Source organism: Tachyglossus aculeatus, chromosome X1, assembly GCF_015852505.1.
Source record: "Tachyglossus aculeatus isolate mTacAcu1 chromosome X1, mTacAcu1.pri, whole genome shotgun sequence".
NCBI lineage: Eukaryota > Metazoa > Chordata > Mammalia > Monotremata > Tachyglossidae > Tachyglossus > Tachyglossus aculeatus.
In genome coordinates, this window is record NC_052101.1 from 65,678,187 (window position 1) to 65,686,624 (window position 8,438).

Sequence of the window (8,438 nt, forward strand, 5' to 3'; positions counted from 1 at the left end):
TTTTACTTTAAAATCCACTACAAACTGCAGTCTTTTATTATATTGCTGACAGGCTGTGTACTGTATTGTCCAGCCAATTGATCTGCATGCCCACCTCCATTATGCAGATTGATGTTTCTTTCATCCGTTTGGGCTATAGTGTGGTACAGTTAAGGGTTGCTAGGGACAACAGTGGTAGACAGATTAGTCTTGTATTCGGTAATCAGGAATGGAATGAAGCTTTGCATAGAGACTTCAGGACTATCATATCAAGAAGCTGAATCCAATATAGCATTGGCCTCTTCAGAAACAAATTTTCAAAAGCAGAGCAAAAAACTATCTCTTCATATTGAAGTGTTCATTAGTTGAGTTTTGATCTCTTCAATCACGATTGTGGAGACTTGAACAAACACTTGTGTATGTGTCATCCTTGAACATGAAGAACTAGCATTTGCTTAAAGTGTTCACAGTGTGCAAAGTGCTCTACTAAACACTGGGGTGATGGTATGAGAGACTCAATTTAGACAAGTCCCTGGCCCTCGAGGGGCTCATCATTTAACTGTGAGTGGTCACCCACATTGAACAGTGAGACTAATCAAAACAACGAGAACAGAGATTAATTAAACAAGTCAGAAATAGAAACCATAAAAGTATTTGAGCCAGTCTGAGGGCCGTGTTTAGGCACCTCGCCACTTCAATTAAAAATTGGGAAGCAGCATGGTCTAGTGGATAAAACATGGGCCTGGGAGCCAGAGGACCTAATCCTGGCTCCGCCATTTGCCTGCTGTATGACCTTGGGCAGGTCACTTCTCTGTGCCTCAGTTTCCTCAACCGCAAAATAACCTGTTCTGCCTCCTACCTAGACTGTGAGCTCCATGTGGGATGGGGACTGAATCCAGCCTGATTAATTTGTTTGTACCCCAACACTTAGAGCAGTGTCAAGCACTGTTTACAAGTTAACAGTTACTATTAAAAAAAATTGTTGTGGGAGAGAAACTCCCATAATCTTATTGGCATTTTAAATGCCATCGATCTATGGTATTTATTGAGCCCTTACTGTGTGCAGAGCACTATACCAAGCATTTGGGAGAGTAAAATACAACATGTTCTTTGTCCACAAGGAGCTTACAATCTAGAGGGGAGAGACATCAATATAAATTGTGGATATGTGCATAAGTGCTGTGGGACTGAGGTTGGGGTGAAAATCAACTGTAAAATGGGGACTAAATACCTGTTCTCCCGTCTACTTAGACTGTGAGCCTTGTGCAGGACAGGTACTGTGTCTGATCTAATTAACTTGTATCTACCCCAGAACTTAGGACTATTTTTGACACATAGTAAAGGCTTAACAAATACCATAATAAAGTGCTTAAAGGGTATGGATCCAAGTGTGTAGATGATGCAGAAGAGAGAGGGTGTAGGGAAAAGAGGACTTAATTGGGGAAGGCCTCCTAGAGGAGATGTGACTTTAACTGGGGAAGGCCTCCTGAGAGGTGAGCTGGGGAACTCAATGTCACATGGATTGGCACTTCCCCATTCACTCTGTTCCTGTGGGGGCATAGATCATGGTATCGGAAAGAAGGATGGGTCAGCCCCAAAACACACACACACACACACACACACACACACACACCACCCACACACACACGCACCCTACACACACACACACCCGCTGTTGGGTAGGGACCATTTCTATATGTTGCCAACTTGTACTTCCCAAGCACTTAGTACAGTGCTCTGCACACAGTAAGCGCTCAATAAACACGATTGAATGAATGAGTGAATACACACACCACCACCACCACCACGCCCCCCCCGCAATCACCATCATGCTGAGCCAATGCTGATTTGAGAAGGAGAACTAACATTTTGAATCTTGGGGCAAAGCGTTAGATTCCCCAGTCCTGTACATACTATTCATTCTGATTACCCCAAATGTGTATCATTATACCTAATGTTTCCAGTTAATGCCAGATGTTTTTTTCCCATAGCACATTGTGTGATACACAACTTTGATGCAGGTGGTGTTCAAATTCATTGTAATTTATCAAATGAATACTATTCCTTCCACCTATTTTTACATTTAGTAGATAGTGCTATGTAGGCGCATGTCCTGTTCTGACCTAATTTGCATCAACCATGAAGATATTCCATTGTAATCACAGGAGAAACAAGTTTAGGATTATAGCCATCATTTCCATGGGTTGCACAAAGAAATATATATATACTTCTAATTTGAACGATGGGCCAAAATGCACTTTTCTGGCTTGAGGTTTAAAAGTGCTTTATGATTTCTATACCTATCTCGAGTTAACCTAAAAGGGTTTGACCTTCGTAACCAAGCTGATTGGGATGGTAGCTACCAAAGAAGCAAAAAGAAATATGCATATGTATGTATCCTGACCACAGTTCCCAATCCTACAGAGATTCTGTTGATGCTAAGAATGGATTTGTCTCGGGTGAATCACAATAAATTAACTTAGCAAGTTAAAGGGTATTCCAGATTGGGTCATTGTGTTTGTGAAATGAGACTGAAAAATAATGAAGCAGGACCCTTAACTATTTTTCAGCCCTGGCAGAAATAAAAGCTCAGCAAACATAAGCGTTACAATGGAGTGCATTAAAGCTTTCCCAAGCACACCGCGACAGCTTGGTTGAATTATTACTGACAACACTGAGTCTTCCAAATGAAGATCTTGTGATTTCTATGGTACTAGTCAATGTTAAGGTATTTAGGAGGTCTTAACGTTTGGATTCTCAACTGCAGCCTTTCTTTTCTCAGAACATCCTGTCATGCGGCCCGTGGAGAGAAAGAGAAAGAAATCATTCCAAGGTATATAGATAAAAAAGAAACCTGTGACCTACCGAAGGCTCAATGACTGGAATCCTCCGTAGCACATTTCTCTGTCCTTGTTTAGGATTGCATTAAGAAGAAGCATGACCTAGGGGGTAGATCATGGGCCTGGGAGTAAGAACACCTGGGTTCTGATCCTGGCTCTGCCACTTGTCTGTTGTGTGAGCTTGGGCAAGTCATTTCACCTCTCTTGGCCTCAGTTACCTCATCTGTAAAATGGGGATTAAGGCTATGAGCATCATGCAGGGCAGGGACTGTGTCCAACCTGATAATATCTATGCCAGTGCTTAGTATAGTGCTTGGCACATAGTAAGCCCTTAACAATACTATTAAAATAAAAAAAGTCATAGGCCCCTTCCATTTTGCTTTGTCTCATGAGGGCATCTTCTTCATTACATTTTCCCCTCCTTGTGCATGTGTATCATTGAGCCCAATTCTTTCCATTGCAAAAGGGTGGAATTGTTTGTCCTAATTCTGTGGAGACTTCTCTCTGACGAACCCCTTCAGTAAAGCATGAAACCCTGCAAAAGGACCTGGTAGCCTCAGCAAAGCAACAGTGCACATAGTCTCATCCTAAGGGTGACAATTCACCTCTTCATCTCCCAGAGGTGCACTGAAGTATCTTAAGGAGCTCAGAAGAGAGAATGGGAGACAACGGTTGATATTTTTTCCTATTTGTCCTTAAATTCAATTCACGGTACCAGGAGTAAATGCTTGGAGTGCAGGTGGATACTTCCAGTGCTTAAATCTCTCTCCCTGGGTTCAAGTTATCCTAGTCAGTCAGTCAGTCGATCATATTTACTGAGTGCTTACTGTGTGCATAGCACTGTACTAAGTGCTTGAGAGAGTAGAGTAGAACAATACAACAGACACATTTCCTGCCCATAGTGAGTTTACAGTCTAGAGGGGGAGACAGACATTAAAATAAATAATTACAGATATGTACATAAGTGTTGTGGGGCTGGGAGGGGGAAATAAATGAAGGGAGCAAGTCAGGGTGGTACAGAAGGGAGAGGCTGAGGAGGAGATGAGGGCTTAGTCAGGGAAGGCCTCTTGGAGGAGATGTGCCTTCAGTAAGGCTTTGAAAGTGAGGGAGAGTAACTGTCTGTCAGATTTGAGGAGGGAGGGCATTCCAGGCCAGAGGCAGGATGTGGGCAAGAGGTCGTCTGTGAGAAAGACAAGATTGTAGTATAGTGAGAAGGTTAGCATTAGAGGAGCCAGGTTTGTGAGCTGGGTTGTAGTAGGAGAGTAGTGAGGTATGAGGGGGCAAGGTGACTAAGTGCTTTAAAACCAATGGTGAGGGGTTTCTGTTTCATGCAGAGGTGATGGGCAACCACTGGAGTTCCTTGAGGAGTGGGGAAACATCCTAGTGTTGTGGCTTCTTAAATCAAGGTCACATTCAGGTCAGTAGTGTACTAAGAGCCCTTTCCATGAATAGCTGGCTACAGTTCCTTAGTGGCCTCAAGAGCAACCACCCCATCCTAAGTGCCTGGGCCCTGAGGAGAACAGAGCTGTGCATTTCTGTGAAGGATTTTGGACACTTCTTCTCCGAAGACCATTCTAGTGTGCTGGTTCTTTATTATTATTATGGTACTTGTTAAGTACTTATTATATACCAAGCACTGTTCTAAGCACTGGGGTAGATACAAGTTAACCAGTTTGGACACAGTCCCTGACTCACATCTCACAGTCTAAGCAGGAGGAAATAGGATTCAGTCCCCATTTTACAGCTGAGGTAACTGAAGCACAGAGAAGTAAAGTGACTTGCCCAAGTTCACACAGTAGACACGTGGCAGAGGCAGGATTAGAACCCACGTCCTCTGACTCCCAGGCCCATGCTCCATCTACTAGGTCATTCATTCAATTGTATTTATTGAGCGCTTACTGTGTGCAGAGCACTGTACTAAGAGCTTGGAAAGTACAATTCAGCGACATATGGAGACAGTCCCTACCCAACAACGGGCTCCAGAGGCAATCCCAGGGCTCAGGGAAGGAGAGCTGCAGAGCGCCGATGATAGAAATCCAATAGGCTGTAACCGCAGCATGGGCAGGAAATATGTCTGTTTACTATTCTTATTGTACTATTATATTGTACATATTATACTGTATTGTATATTATATTGTATTGTTCTATTATAGAGAAGCAGCGTGGCTCAGTGGAAAGAGCACGGGCTTTGGAGTCAAAGGTCATGGGTTCAAATGCCGGCTCCGCCACTTAGCTGTGTGACTTTGGGCAAGTCACTTCACTTCTCTGTGCCTTAGTTACCTCATCTGTAAAATGGGGATTAAGACTGTGATACCCCGTGGGACAACCTGATCACTTTGTAACCTCCCCAGCACTTAGAACAGTGCTTTGCACATAGTAAGCACTTAATAAATGCCATCATCATTATTATTATTACTCTCCCCAGCGCTCAGTACAGTGCTCTGCACACAGTAAGCGCTCAGTAAATACGACTGACTGAATGAATCTCAAACTCATCATCACCTGTTTTAACTCTGTCCTCTTCTCCACCCAGCAACCACACTTCTACACATCTGCTGCTAATTCTGTTGTATTATATTCTCCCAAGTGCTTACAATACTCTGCACATTGCAAATGGGCAATAAACACAATTGACTGACTGACTGATTCTCCATGCTTATTTCTGTGCCTCAGTCATTCACTCAAGCAGTGTGGCTCAAGTGAAAGAGCCCGGGCTTGGGAGCTGGAGGTCATGGGTTCCAATCCCGGCTCTGCCACTTGTCAGCTGTGTGACTTAGGGCAAGTCACTTCTCTGGGCCTCAGTTCCCTCATCTGTAAAATGGGGATGAAGTCGGTGAGCCCCACGTGGGACAACCTGATTACCTTGTATCTCCCTCAGTGTTTAGAACAGTGCTTGGCACATAGTAAGCGCTTAACAAATACCATCATCATTATTATTTATTGAGTGCTTACTACATGCAGAGCACTGTACTAAGCACTTGGAAAGCACAATTCGGCAACAGATAGGAGCAATCCCTCTGCAACAACGGGCTCACAGTCTAGAAGTTTACAATCTCATCTAGCTCGCCACTAACCCACTTGCCCACATCTTCCCTCAGGCCTGGGACTCCCTGCCAGTCAATATTAGAGAAGCAGTGTGGCTCAGTGGAAAGAGCCCGGCCTTTGGAGTCAGAGGTCAATTGTCAGCTGTGTGACTTTGGGCAAGTCACTTCACTTCTCTGGGCCTCAGTTACCTCATCTGTAAAATGGGGATGAAGACTCTGAGCCCCCTATGGGACAATCTGGTCATGCTGCTTCTGTCCTCACTAGAGAACTACGAGGGGCTAAGCAAGCAACAGAGCCCAAGTGATGAATATTTGATATCAGTTCTCACCGCTGTTTATTACCTCAGTGTGAAGTTTGAAAATGGTGTCTTGTTGCGATTTTTCAGAGGGGATTGCATTCATCCTGCAAGGCTGGTCTGAATGTTTTACAGACAGTTCAGGGATTCCAAAGCAGGAGCCATACTGACTGGGTCGGGTTGCGCAAACATACCCTGAACAAGAAGTGCAAGTCTTATTTTGAAAAGCGTGTCTCCAGGTTTTGTATTCTAAAATGTAAACTTTGCCGAGTGCTGCTTCCAGAACCAAATGGCATTCCCTGCTAACACTAGAATGAAGCCCTCCATTCCTTGTTAATTAAAGCCAACAGATTGGTGTTTCTTTATTAGCCTTTCTTTATTAGCCTTAATGGTGCATTCTAATCCATCCTAATTTTGTCACTGAATTTACTTTTGATGGGTTTTGGACATTTGGCATGCTTTGGTTTTTTCTTGCATTACAATAGAACCTTTCCTCTGAGGATCTCAAAACATTCTATAAACATTAACCCTGATGCATAGTCATCCACATTATGGAGCCACGAAAGCCCTGGGTGATAAATTGCCATAGCATTGTGGCCTTCTTAAAAGAGTACAAGAATGGAGAGTCAGAAGGTTCTAACCCTGGCTCTGTCACTTGTCCTCTTAACACCTTGAGCAACTCTCTGACCCTCACTGGGCCTCGGTTTCCTCATCTATAAAATGGGGATTGAATACCTGTTCACCATCTCCCCTTAGATTATGACCTCCATCTGAGGCAGGGACTGTGTCTGATCTGATTAACTTGTGTCTATCCCAGCACTTAGAAAAATGCTTGGCCCATAATAAACACTTAATTAATACCATAATTATTAGGTGATTATTATCCTAACATAAACAATGGCAATCAGCCCTCCAGACAAGTAGTACACAATTGAAAGCTGCTTCTCTACAAAATACTGTCAATTAAATCAGGAGCAGAGGCTACTTTCAACCCATAACTCTTCCAGCTCCTTTGGTCTTTCAGCTATTCTTCTGTTCTCTCAATTTAATTTATGGTATTTGTTAAGCGCTTACTATGTGCCAGGCACAGTACTCAGTCCTGGGGAAGAAACAGGATAATCAGGTTGGACACGGTCCATGTCCCACATGGGACTTTCAGTCTTAAGCCCCATTTCACTGATGAGGTAATGGAGGCACAGAGAAGTTAAGTGACTTGCCCAGGGTCACATAGCAGACAAATGGCAGATCCAGGATTAGAACCCAGGTCTTTCTGACCCTCTCTCCCAGGCTCAAACTCAGTGGGTCAGAATCTGAAAGGGATGGAGCCCATTCTGTCCATATCAAAACCAGACATCTTGGCCCCCTCAATCTGGGCACACAGGGTGAACCAGGATTAAACGAGGACCTGATCTGAAAGTAATGATGGTTTCACAGGCTAAGGAACAGATATTTTTAAAACTATGCATCCAGTTCTCTTGGCAAGTTAGACATAAGGGATCCAAACCTCACTTAAAGTGGAATCACCCAATTCTCATCAGGGAGCATTTCTGAAAAGTTCTCAAAATTATCCTCTTTCTGAAAAGACAAGAAAACAACCCCAGGTAAGCACCACTTGGAAACTGAGACAAGGGGTCAATCGAGTCTTAGTGGAGGCTTCACTCCAAGAGCCAAATTGTACGTTTTATATTTCCTAACTTGTTTTAGGTGGCAGCTCCTTATATTATTCACTTGCACACACTAGTTTGGTCTTTTAATGAGTATTTGTATTTCCACTGAACATGGCCAAGTGGTGTTGCTGATGTTCTGGGTTCCCAAGATATTTCACAGGTGGCCCTCTCATCTTGAGAGGAAATTCCTGTCAGTAGCAAGGGAGAGAGGTGGGTGAGAACACAGTACTAAGCATTTAGGAGAGTACAATACAACAGAGTTGGTAGAAACGTTTCCTGCCCACAGTGAGTTAGTAATCTAGAGTAGGAGGCACAGTCTAGAGAGGGAGACATTAGACCCCTAACATTATCATTCCTGGCAAAGCAGTCCCATCATGGGGTCCCTGCCTTTTCCGAAGGGACCTATTATCTCTGCAGCTGCAACAGACATAGAAATAATCCTTCAATGGTTAATTTTCCAAAGAGTTACCATTTGCATTACAAAGATAATGTTCCAGAATCAAAAGGCTACAAAAGGCCTCTAGAGATACTATGTATTCTTTCCTGCACCTGGTATGGCCACAACCCCAAAAAATAAATGAGCACAGGCTTGGGAGTCAGAAGACATGGGTT